The following is a 13544-nucleotide window of genomic DNA, read 5'->3' as shown; positions in this document are numbered from 1 at the left end:
GGAAGGCTGAGGCAGAGAGACAATGCCAGCTGCCGCCATGACAAGTAGCATGTGAAGACACCGGTAAGCCACGAGCCACGTGGCAAGGTATACATTTATAAAAATGGATTAATTTAAGATATAAGAACAGTTAGCAAGAAGCCTGCCACGGCCATACAGTTTGTAAGCAATGTAAGTCTCTGTGTTTACTTGGTTGGGTCTGAGCAGCTGTGGGACTGGTGGGTGACAGAGATTTGTCCTGACTGTGGGCCACGCAAGAAAACTCTAGTTACACACAAACTTCAAACATGCAAGGTTTGACACTGTCCACTCTTAATGGAGAAAAAATGGTATCTCAGTCCTAGTACTCTAGCTTCCATCCAAAATGTAATCAATCATATAAGGTTAGGAGGATGCACTTGCAGCCAAGTATGTCTTTGATTTCGAAAGGCTTTGATCTCACAATGATTTCCTGGGAGCTCCTGTAGCATCACAACAAAGCATATTCATAATCTTCCAGCAGTCCTATCTAGAAGGCTATAGACCCTGGAGTGTCCAGTCAGTTATCTCAAGGTCCTGCCTGTTCTCCTGGAAGGCCCCAGTATCCTCCCTCTAATCAGGCTGAACTCCCTGGCCCTTCCTCCTTTCCACCCCGTAAGCCCTGTTTGATTTTGAGAACAAACTGACTATCCAATGAGGCCTTCCTCTTCTTTAGTAAGGGGCTCTGTAGGGCTCTGCAGAGGTCACATAAGTTCCACAAGAACCTGGAACTAATTCAGTGATGGCTGTGACCTCTCCACTCCCTGGGTCACTGGAGGAAAGGGGAGGAACAGATGGTTAGTAAACATCTGTATGCTGTGTCCTTACATGGCTTGGATCACAAAACCCTGACTAGAGGCAGTGAGAGAATGAAGCAAGGACAGCCATGGACATAGAAAAGCTGTGATTGGCTGGACTTGGATCACTGATGGATAAATCTCAGCACTCCAGAAACTTGGTGTGTTTATTATGTATAGTTTAACCGGGAAGCAGGGTTATTGCATTAAGCTAAATAAGGAAGGAGAGTTATTGTATACAATTGAACAAGGAGGCAGGACTAGCTAATTTCATTAGGAACATTCTACAGGTTTAGCAGTCTTCAGGCTGAAAGCGTTGGGGGAAGAAAGCTACAGTGGACATTTTATGCACACCCTATCCACAGCCACATTCAGACCAGATGAAGGCTTTGCCATCCCTCTGAGCCTTACCTGGAAAAGTCTTCTCCAATCCCACAGGTCTGAGACACTGGGGTCCTTGACATGAGTGTACCCCTGTCAAACAATACATATGACTCAGGATTTCACTGCCACCCTACACTGTATGAAGAGGCAGGAGATGGAATTCACCCTGCAGTGGCTCTGGCGTTGGGGCCTAGGAAGAGCTCCTGCCTTTCTACTCCAGTGTCCTATCCTAAAGACCCACAGTCACCTTTCTGGAGCTTCTGGGGTGAGGGTCTAAGAAGGACCCCTAGGACCTATGAATATCTGACATGATTACGAAAGGATATGGCAGAGTGCAAAAGAGGCACAACTAGTCAGTGGGTGAGAACACTACCCCAACTCCACTGTACAGTACAGAAGATGGCACCGACTCTCCTCTGTAACAGAGAGGAGTGTGTGTTTATTTCTTATATTCCCCATACTCACTAAGACTCAGTAATACTAATGAAGCTTAAAAAATAACATTCCTGTTAAACATGGAGTTGTTGGGCTGGGAAGGAGGCAAACACAGGCAAAGTGAATAATGGACCAAAAAAAAAAAAAAAAAAGATAAGATGGAGAGAAAATGTCCAGGGCTTCTTAGAACCTTAACCTGTGTCAAAGAAATGTGATCATGTGGTAAGAATGCCTGGTTTCTGGGGTTTGGAGGGGGTGAGTGGCATGGTCTTTTAAAAACCAACATTTGTAATAGGATCTAAGCCTGATGGTTTTGTACGTCAAATTGGGTGAGATACATAAATAAGATATTTGATCAAACACTTTAACTATTTCTACAAGGGTATTTTCAGATGAGATTAGCATTTAAATCACTAGGCCTTACTTAAGTATATCAGCCTCGATAATATAGGTGAGCCAATCCACCAATTAAAGGCTGTCAGAGAGGAAAAGCCTGGCTGACCTCTGTTTAGAATTCTGCCAGCAGGCTGCCTTCAGATTGCAGATGCAGTTCTTGGGTGGACCTTTGCCCAGCCAGCCTTCCCTATAGAGTTTGATGAGGTTCTACTATTGTCTAAGCAGATTCCTTAAACTACACAATTGCATGAATGCACACACATGTGCTTCTTATCGATTTGCTTCTCTGGAAAATCCCAACCAAAACACCATGCAATGATGCTTAAATTGTTAATTTTTAGATGGCACTTGGAATAGCAAGAAACTTAAGAATCTCTACATGTTGAGTAAGTGGACTCATCTGTAACAATGTTAATTCTAACAGTATTCTTGAAAGAAACACTAGTGAAAATCCAAATCTTCAGCAACAGTTGTCAAAACAAACAAACAGTATAGGGCTGGGGAGATAGCTCAGCAGGTAGGAACACTTGCTTTGAAGACCTGCGGATCTGAGTTCAAAGCTCCAGCATCCACATGAGTAATACTGGGTGCAGTTATGCTTCTTTATAACTGCAGTAGTGGCTGAAGAATTAGACACAAGAGGATTGCTATGGGTTGCTGGCCACCAGCCAATCAGAAAACCAGCTCCAGGTCAGTGAAGAGATCCTTTCTCAAGGAAATAAAGTGCAGAGCAATCCGCCTGATATCTTCCTCTGGACTCTGCACAAGCGCACCCGGCTGATTGCACACACATACATACTACACAGACACACAGACAGAGAGACAGACAGACACACACACACACTCCTGGCTGATTTTGTGTCAACTTGATACAAGCTAGAGTCGTCAAAGAAGAAGGAGTTGAGAAAATACCTCCATGAGATTCAACTGTAGTGCATTTTCTCAATTAGTGATCAATAGGGGAGGACCCAGCCCATGATGGTTAGTTAGTGCCATCCCTGGGCAGGTAATCCTGGCTTCTATAAGAAAGCAGACCGAGCAAGCATGGGAAGCAAGCTAGTAAGCAGCACTCCTTCATGGCCTCTGCTTCAGCTCCTACCTCCAGGTTCCTGCCCTGTTTGAATTCTTGTCCTGACTTCCTTCAATGACGAACAGCAATATGGAAGTGTAAGCCAAATAAACCCCTTCCTCCTCAATTTGCTTTTTGGTCATGGTGTTTCATTGTAGCAATAGAAACCCTAACACACATGCATGTGTGCACATACACATACATACTATACACATACATACTACACACAGAGACAGAAACAGAGACAGACACAGAGACAGAAAGAGAGAATTAGAAAATAAAATGATAAATGAGTCAATGGTTTACGCAACTCTAATGACCTGAGTTGATTCCTATGGCCCACATGGTGGAAGAAAAGAACTTCTCTGTTGTCCTCTGACCTCTATACACTTACTATGGTGTGCCCACCCCAACTTTACACTTAACGTAGAAACTATTTAGAATTAAGAAAATATATCATGGTTCATTCTTACAGGGGAATTATTTGTAGCAGAGAAAACAAATACCCTAAACCTAAAAATCAAATTATATAAATCTGAAAGTGCAATATTAAATCATTAAGTGGTGGTTCAGAGCCCCTACAGTATGAATTTTTATATATAATATAAACTATCTGGGGATGCTTTTATTTACAGTGTAAATATAAAGCAAAATATGAACACCTCATTCTAATTCCAAGTTACATCAGTAGGTAAAGGAAAGACAATATGCAATTCAGGGGGTGGATTCAGAGCATTTGCCAAGTTTATTATCCTAAGTACTGAGCACTTGCAACTTCATTTTACACCTTTCGATAGCATTCATATGTTTACTATGTCTGATAAATAACAATGATTTTTAGAGCTTTTTTTCATAAATCTAGTGTATACCCATTTTACCAAATGATTGAAATTCAATTGGTTACAAAGATGGAGTATCAACAACCAGAAATCTCACCATAACTGAGGAAAATAAGAACATTTTGCTGTTTCACTCTCTTGTTTTTTAGTTGCTTGAATATGTGCATATATTATGTGTATGCTGATATATTATGTGCATGCTACATGGACATTTTTTAGAATGGTAGTATGTATGCAGTTTTATGCTATCTTGTCCTCTTTGTATTTTAATGTTAAATCATTTGGCATGGAAAAGCATTGAGGTCTGGTTTTGTCAAAAAAAAAAAACTTTATAGCTGTATCTGTCCCATTTCTTGAATCAAGCATTCAAATACACTGGTAGGCAAATGCCACATCTATTTCATATTAAATGATATTATCCGAGTCTGCTAAACAGCTCTCTATGCTCTTCGTTTAATCTGTATGCCATTCAGTCTGTTCCAGACAGTGATTGCAGCAGCACAGACAGAATAATTCCATTGCCTGGCAATGCAAGCCCCACCCATATGACTCACCTTTTGAACGGCTTCACAGTGTAATAATAATCACAGTGAATGATGAAAAATGTATAATACTCACTACAACATGCCAAGCTAGGCTCTGAATGCTTTTAATGTCATCTTTCAATTTCTCTCAAGAGCTCAAAGGGGCAGATACTGTTCCAATTCCTATTTAGAACAAAATGGAGTTTTGGTGTGTTTTCTTTATCATAAATACAATACATACTTATTTTACAGAGTTAACAAGACTCCGAGAAGGAAATGAAACCCACCACTACTCTGTGGGTCTCTAGATCAAATTCACAAGTATCTCATCTTAAAGGCCATGTCCTACTCTTTTTATGTTTAGTATCTTCCAGTGTTAGTGGTAAGGCCATTCCAGGAAAAGGGACTCCTCCAAGATCCTGTTGTTGTTCAGCATGGACACAGATACAATTTTGTTTTCATTTATGACCCCTTTTAAAGGCTTAGCTGGAAACTAGAAGGGAAATAAGGGGCCTGGAAACCATCTAAAAAAATTAAATTTATTTTTTCTTTTCCAAACTTCCTCAGTTCATCTCACAACACAGAAATGACCAATACTAGTGTTGCTTAGCTTATTCTGAGTTTCAAATAAAACAAACACCGTATCTGTCAGAAATAAGACCTAAAAGTACAGTCATAAAAGACATGTACATGTGATGGGGCAGGCGGGTGGCCTGGCAAGTGGGCCGAGTGTGGCCCAGAGCCCCCTCTCTGTGCGTTTGTGAAGTGATGGGTCCCCAGGAGGGGAAGGAATTTGCCTCACATGGGCGCCAGATATAGTGGCAATTGATGAGGCAATCCCATGTAGTTTATCTGGTAATTAAAAGAGGTTTATTTCAGAGGTAACTTACAGCCCATAAGGGGTCAGTTACAGGATCTGGGAGAGATGAGGTACAGTTCAGTGTGGTTCTCTGGAGAACTCTGACTTGGTCTGCAATCCAGCATCCAGGATCACGAGGAGCCAAGAGAGCAAGCATGTATGCCTCTCAGGTCTTAAGGGGTCTCGTCTTGGCCACGCCCCAGGGGCAGGTCATAGGCAGGTGTGGCAGTTACTTTTTGCCACACTAGGGGCAGTGCTTCAAGGTCAAAGCTGGAAGAGCTACTCACTACACTTTATAGGTGTTCAAGATACTTTTCATTGTTGACATTATTCAGATCAGAATACAGGAGTTATGGGAAGTTAAAAAAAAACAAGGTTTGGGCAAGTATCTCAGTGGTAGAGTGCTTGTCTAGTATACACAAAACTCTGGGTTCAATCCCAGCACCCAAAGAGTGAAAAAAAGAAGTTAAAGCAATTTTCCCAGGGTAGGAGCCTCATAAATGAGTGCTTAGAAGTTAAAACCTTCAATCACGAAGTACCAGTATTTTTTGCTCTGTTGTCTGCAATGAGTCAATGAGCCTAGATACTTTGCTTAGGACTTCTCCTTAATCGTCAGTCTTACTTCTTATCTATTTATCAAGATTTTGTCTTAATATCTATATAGTCAAATCTGAAAGTATAAAGTATGAAAACAGCTCAGAGAAAATAGTCATCATCAATATTGCAGATATTGGGTTAATAGTTCTACATCTCTTAACAGAGAAATTGCCCACAATTGAATCACAATGTAATGTAAATTCCAATTTAATGTTTGAAAACATACCTAATGATATTATAAGTGATAAAATACTAAATGAGCTCTAATAGTACACAAAACAGATAAGGAATAACATCATATGCAGAAGTCAACTGCACATTTTTAGAAGAATTCTACCTTCACATCTAAATAAATAGCTCGTCAATTTATTGTTACACACAATATCAAGTGAATGTGCATCAATATAACATTAATAATAAATAACACATATTAAGGCAGGGGAGTGTGCATGGTCCTCGAGGAAACTGTACTGACACTAGTAGCATAATCCAGATGAATTTTGCTGAGATGGACCTTTAGGCATGACTGCTGGTGTTCATCTTTGTGTTTGCACACAGTGTCCTTGTATTGTCCTTCCATACTTCATGTCCAGGGTGCTGCTAGTGGACACAGAACGGGGGCCACAAAAAAGCAGAAATCCAAGACATGAAGCAGGGACTCTCCAATGTCAATTTCTCAGACTAGTTTTGCCAGATACACCAGGATGGAGACTTCAGGGCACTGTGTCTTGTACCCCTGTGGAAATATGGAGAGCTCAGTTAGCCAAAGTGTCTAGATTACAGGTAGTATGTTCTATACATTGCAGTCAAGCTTGATATCTCGTTTATTTCCTGATAGCCTTTCCTACAGCAGCAGATGAAAGAATAATAGTAAGTGGCACTGTTTGTGCTTTTCCTTTTTTGTCTAAAATGTCATTTGTTAAAAACAAGCATTTGCACAGTATGTATAAATTATGTCAAAAGCAGCACTACTATTTTTTCCAACATAATATTTTTATTGATTATTTGGGGATTTCATATAATGTATCCCAAACACACTCACTTTCCATTCCTCCCAGGTCCACCCTCCCACCCTTGTGCACCCCCCTCCCCTCAACCTCACACCCACTGCCAAAAAATAAAAAGGGAAAAGAGAAAGAAAATACATCAATTACAATTTGTGTTGCCCCTATACTTATTGGAGAATTGTCAAACTCTCAGTGGCCAGCCCCTTAAAGATAACTGAGTCCTTTCCCAACCCCCTGCCAGAAGCCAACAACTATGAAGAGCTACTCTTCAGCATCTTCATCACAATTTTTAAGGACTCTTCCTCAGTGGCTTCCTGTCTAGACTGTTTCTTTTTTCTTTGGTGGGGGGAGGGGTTGTTGCAAAAGCCTGCAATGTCTCATTCTCAATTAAGAGTCTGCAGTCATCTATACTACTGCAACAGATGTTTCACTGTCCGCAACAGTCAGTGGCAGCATGGATCATGACTTCCACCAACTGCATGGACCACAGACATCCACTTGGTCACTGGACCATATCATGGACCATAGACTGTGGTGTTATTGTGTTCCCCAAAATATTGTGCACCCTAATAAACGTATCTGGGGTCAGAGAACAGAACAGCTACAATATTAAACATAGATGTTAGGCAGTGGTAGCACACGCCTTTAATCCTAGCATTCCAGAGGCAGAGATTCACCTGGATCTCTGTGAGTTTAAAGCCATACTGGAAACAGCCAGGCATGGTGACTCACACCTTTAATCCCACGAAGTGAGCCTTTAATCCCAGGAAGTGATGGCAGAAAGCAGAAAGGTATATAAGGTGTGAGGACCAGGAACTAGAAGCATTTGGCTGGTTAAGCTTTTAGGCTTTTGAGCAACAGTTCACCTGAGATCCATGAGGACACAGAGGCTTCCAGTTTGAGGAAACAGGATCAGCTGAGGAATTGCCAAGGTGAGGTGGCTGTGGCTTGTTCTGCTTCTCTGATCTTCCAGCATTCACCCCAATAACTGGCCTCAGGTTTGATTTTATTAATAAGACGCTTTAAGATTCATGCTACAATAGACTTCATCATGACCTCTGGACGAAATACAGATCACAGACATCAACATGGCCTCCAGTCGCTTCAGAGACCACAGACATCAGCATTGTCTCCTACAGCAACCCATCATCATAGACAGCCACATTATCTCTGGTGGCAGTACGGATCATAGATGTCAACATAGCCTCAGGCAGCAGCACAGACCACAAACACCAGCATGACTCCCCATGTGTCAGAGCAGACCACAGACATGTACATGGGCCTTGGTGGCAAGACAGACTACAGACAACCAACATGGCCTTAGGTGGCAGCCCAGACTACGGACATCCACTTGTCCTCTGGTGGTAGTATGGGCCAAGAACATCAACATGGTCTCAGGTGGCAACATAGACCATGAACACCAACAAGGCCTCTGGGGCAGCATGGACCACAGACATAAACATGGCCCCAGGCAGCAGCCCAGGCCACAGACATCCACATGTTCTCTGTTGACAGGATAGAACACCGACACTAACATGGCCTCCAGCAGCAACACAGACCATTGACATCAACATGGCTCCTGGTAGTAACACAAACTATGGACATCGGCATGGACCCCAGAGCCATCATGGAGAAGGGACATCAACATGGCCCCTGGCAGCATCTCAGACTACAAACACTAACATGGCCTCAGGGGCCAGCACAGACCACAGACATCAGCATGGCCTCCAGTGGGAATATAGACCATTAACATCACCATGGCTCCCAACAGGAACACGGACCACAGACACTCATATGGTCTCCAATAGCAGCAAGGCCCTTGGGCATCAACACAGCCTGTGGTGGCAGCCTAGACCACCTACGCCAGCATTTACTGGCTGTAGTCTGGACAGCATTGTGGCCTCTGGCGGCAGCATGGAGCATGGAGATTTTTTTTGAGAAGGCCCAGTTCAGGAAATGAACCATTCTCCATCTCAGACATCCTGCGGTTGCTCAGAGTCAGGGTGATATTGGGGCTTGGCAGTGAGTTTAGGGACAGAATATGCATGAGCTCCAGGCTGCTGCTCATCACCCTGTCGGCCCTAGGTTTTTTGAGGAGGCCCAATCCTAAAAAAATGAACCATTCTTTACCTCAGATATCCTGCAGTTGCTCAGAGTCAGGGTGATTGTGTGGCTGGACAGCACTTTCGGGGGCAGAGCCTGGGTGAGCTTCAGGCTGCTGCACACCAATCTCCAACATCCTGTTGCTGCCCAGAGTCAGGATGATCTTGCAGCCGGGCAGGGCATCCGGGGACGGGATCTGTACGAGCTCCAGGCCGCTGCACATCTCCCTGCCTTAAGTGAAGGCAGTCGGGCCTGCTCACTCGGTATGAACATCTTGCCTGTGACCCAAGGGCAGCTCCACAGCAGTGGTGCCTCCATGCTGCAGGCCCAACCAGGGAACCAAGGACCTGCACTATGAACTGCTCCGTGGTCCCACAGGTGCCAGTGGCCACTGCCATTAACCTTGGGTTCTGGTTGGAGCAAGTCGGGGGTGGGAGGATGATGACAGGATACCACAGGACTTCACTCAGCCTCCACCGATAGTCTGCTGCAGGAGCTACGTGTGCTGTGGCCATCTTTGCTTGATCTCCCTGCAGCACTACTATTTAAATGTGTTTTCACGGTAATGTTTTTTACATGAGTTTGATGGGCTTGATTTGCAATTTTTATTTAAAGCATTTCAAATGAAGTGGGTTTTAATCATTTAGTGATCATGGTCTGTAGAATGAGACACAGCGAAAAAACAAAGCAGAGGACTGATGAATCTAAATTGATGCTTGCTTGAACTGAGAAGTATGGTTCAGCTAAATCTGTTTCCAAAGCATGTTTTCTCATTAAAACATTTTCAAGTGCCTGTATGATTTTCTTCCTGGCAGACACTTATTTGCTGTGAGTAATCCATTATTGACAAGTGGCTAGAGGCTTAGGCCTCAGGGTAACCGTATTATGGAAGGGCTAAATTCTATCTCTAGGTTTTTAAAGGTCATATTTGTATTCTCATGTTCCCTAATGATCTAATAAGTAGCTCATTATTATTAGATTATTTTTACTGTGAAAAACCAAGTGGTGCATCCCTTTGGTTTATCATCAAAATGAATACTACCATAGTGAATTTAAAGGTCCATGTATTTTAACTCACCAGGCGCTAGATTTACCTTGCACCAAGTTCATTTAGCTTTATAAAGGACACAGAGCAGGAAATGGTGTGGTATATATAATAAGCAAATCAAGAAGACGCTCCTGGTGTCTCCTCACCGTGCAGGAGATATTTCTGCCACAAAGGATGAGAAGCCAACCTGAGGACATTAGAGCAGCGTGATTATGCTCTATTAATTTAGTGCTTGGACGAGATGCATCTTACTGCCTTTCAGTGAGCTGCAGCTCAAGGAGATCATGCAGGAATGGCAGGGCCAGGGGCTATCTAGATGACATAAAGTAGCTGTGTCCAGACCATTCTGTCCTAAGAATGTGTGCTTTTAGGTGACCATGCAGGAAGAAAAACAAAACAAAACAAAACAAAAAACCAGACAAATGTCATTGAATCTAGAGGAAACGTTCACAGCTGTTACCTTATTATCTGTGAGTGTTAAGTAGGAGAAATCCGAATGTCCTTTATTTCACATGATAGTGAGGTTTTTCTCCACAAGTTGTATTTGCTTGAAAAGAGACAATAAGCATTTACAGAATTAAGAAGGCAACTGGATATAGTGGAAATTCGACCTGACCCACCATGTCTTGTCCCACCAGTTCCCAGTTTCTGAGGCTGCCAGTGTCCAAAGATTCTCCCAAGATAGTCCGTGTATTTGTGAATATTGGTGTATGTGCTTTTAAAATAGTTTCCTTAGTTATAAAATTAAAACCTGGCACTGCCCACACCAAAAATATACCTTCTGGTTATGGTGTGAGAGCAGGTGACACAATTAATATCCTAATATATGAATTTGAAAAAAAAAAATACCTCTTTAATTCTATTTTCAAATATTATTTGTAAAATATGCTTTTCAAGAAAATAGCACTCTACTCTTAAATGAACATTTCTTTTTAAAAATTTCAGATATGTAATTTACATTAAGAAATACCATATTTGGACTGAAGAGAAAACTCAGTTGTTAAAGTGCTTGCTGTCAGGCATGAGGACTTGAATTCCATACCCAGAATGCATGTAGAAAAAAAAAAAAAAAGCTGGGCTTGGTGTAATTCTTGTAATTCCAGCAGTGGGGAAGCAAAAATCTTGGGGCCTCACTGGCCCACCAGCCTAGCCTAATTGGCAAGCCCCTAACCTGTGAAAAACTCTGCTTCAGGCAGGTGAAAGGCACTCACAGGCCAGCCTGGGCCCTCACAGTTTAGGCTGGCTGAAGGCATCCACAGGCCCCACTTTTGTGTCCCAGGTGGGTAGGTGCCATTATGATGAGCAAGTACGTGGTGGAGAAATGGGAGAGAAAGAGAAACAGCATGGTTCATGTCCCAAGGAAAGGACAGAACTGAAGAATGAAGGTGGTGAGAAACAGGCTGAGGTGGGTGGCCTGCTTGCCACATGGGGCAGGGTGATGTCAGGGCCCAGGCTGCTGCCAAGGGCCGTGTCTGGGTCCTTGGCTCTACCACAGCCAGGGTCTGTGTTGACATCCATGGCCCATGTTACCACAGGGTGCCAGAGGAACCATTCATGTTGAAATCTTAAGGCCATGCTGAGCCAGCCCACCTTTCACTGGCCCTCAGAGAGTTGGCCCTGCCCCTTCACGGCCACTGAAGCAGGAGAGCTGAACCTCACCCTCATGGGAGAGCTGCCTGCCTCCGCACTAGGAAGAAATGACCCTACTCTTCACCACAGGCACAGGAGAGCTGGCATAGAAGAGATACCTCCACCCCTCACCTGAGGAGGACAGTCCCAACATCTTTTTTTTTTAAATTATTTTATTTTACAATACAATTCGGTTCTACATATCAGCCATGGATTCCCTTGTTCTCCCCCATCCCGCCCCCCTCATTTCCCCCCAGCCCACGCCCCATTCCCACCTCCTCCAGGGCAAAGCCTCCCCCGAGGACTGAGATCAACCTGGTAGACTCAATCAAGACAGGTCCAGTCCCCTCCTCCCAGGCCGAGCCAAGCGACCCTGCATAGGCCCCAGGTTTCAAACAGCCAACTCATGCAATGAGCACAGGACCCGGTCCCACTGCCTGGATGCCTCCCAAACAGATCAAGCCAATCAACTGTCTCACCCATTCAGAGGGCCTGATCCAGTTGGGGGCCCCTCAGCCATTGGTTCATAGTTCATGTGTTTCCATTCGTTTGGCTATTTGTCCCTGTGCTTTATCCAACCTTGGTCTCAACAATTCTCGCTCATATAAACCCTCCTCTTTCTCGCTAACTGGACTCCCAGAGCTCCACCCGGGGCCTAGCCATGGATTTCTGCATCCAGATCCCTCAGTCATTGGATGGGGTTTCTAGCATGACAATTAGGGTGTTTGGCCATCCCATCACCAGACTAGGTCAGGACTAGGACTAAGACTTTAGTAATGTAATGCTCCAAGGGCAGTAGCTAGAATCTGGTAATTAGCAGTAGGTGTCACTTAGACTAGGACTAAGTCCCAACATCTTGAACTGAGCAGCTCAGCTACCACCCAGGCCCACATCCAGGGCCTTGGGTTGGCCCACCCTAACATCTATCCCATCTGTGACCTCCTGGAGTGTGTTAAGGGACTGGTCCTGCTGAACAATAACCACAGGCTCTCCATGACTCAATACAACAGCAGGATGTCTGAGAGGAGTATTGATGAGGGTCCAGTGATGATGGTGTGACAGAGGCCTTGAATCAGACCAAGGACTCATTGCAATGGACATTTGCAGATGGGGATGATTGGACAAAAGGTTATACTGCATGACACACCACAGCTCCCAATGCCACTAGGATGAATGAAGAGATGTTGGAGAGACAGGAAAGATGGAGGAGCAAGGTGGGTTTTTTGTTTGTTTTGTTTTTATTTGGTTTGGGGGAGTATTTTGAGGGGGTGTGCTGCAGGGGTGATGGCTGGATATGGAGCTACTGAGAAGTGAGCGGGACTGGGATTCATGATGTGAAATTCCCAAAAAATCAATAAAGAATTATGTTATAGATGTTAAAAACCAGAACAAGGTAGATGGCTCCTGAAGATCGTCACCCAAGGTTGATCTCTGGTCTCCATCCATGCACATCTGTACACATATGTGCACCCATACAAACATGCACAAAAAATAAATACTGCATTTAAGGGCCTACAGTCTTGTCAGCTAGATGATGAAACTGACTGTAGTGAAGGCAAAGAGGTCACAATATGAACAAATGTAATGCTCCAAGGGCGGTAGCTAGAACATGGTAATTAGCAGTAGGTGTCGGTATGTTTCTCTTCCCTAAAGGCATTAAGAACCAGTCAGGGTTTAGCAATATTAAATCCAGCATGGGTAGCAGTACTTGAAGCATTGTTTTTAGACGTTAATCTGCCCAACATAGAATTCTGATTGTCCAAAAGAATCATGTTCACCTATATCAACAGGTAATTCAAACAAGAAAAAGGATTGGCCATTGACATGTGTATACTTGCT

Source organism: Peromyscus eremicus, chromosome X (assembly GCF_949786415.1).
Source record: "Peromyscus eremicus chromosome X, PerEre_H2_v1, whole genome shotgun sequence".
In the NCBI taxonomy this organism is placed as follows: domain Eukaryota; kingdom Metazoa; phylum Chordata; class Mammalia; order Rodentia; family Cricetidae; genus Peromyscus; species Peromyscus eremicus.
Note: the sequence above shows the minus strand (reverse complement) of the source record.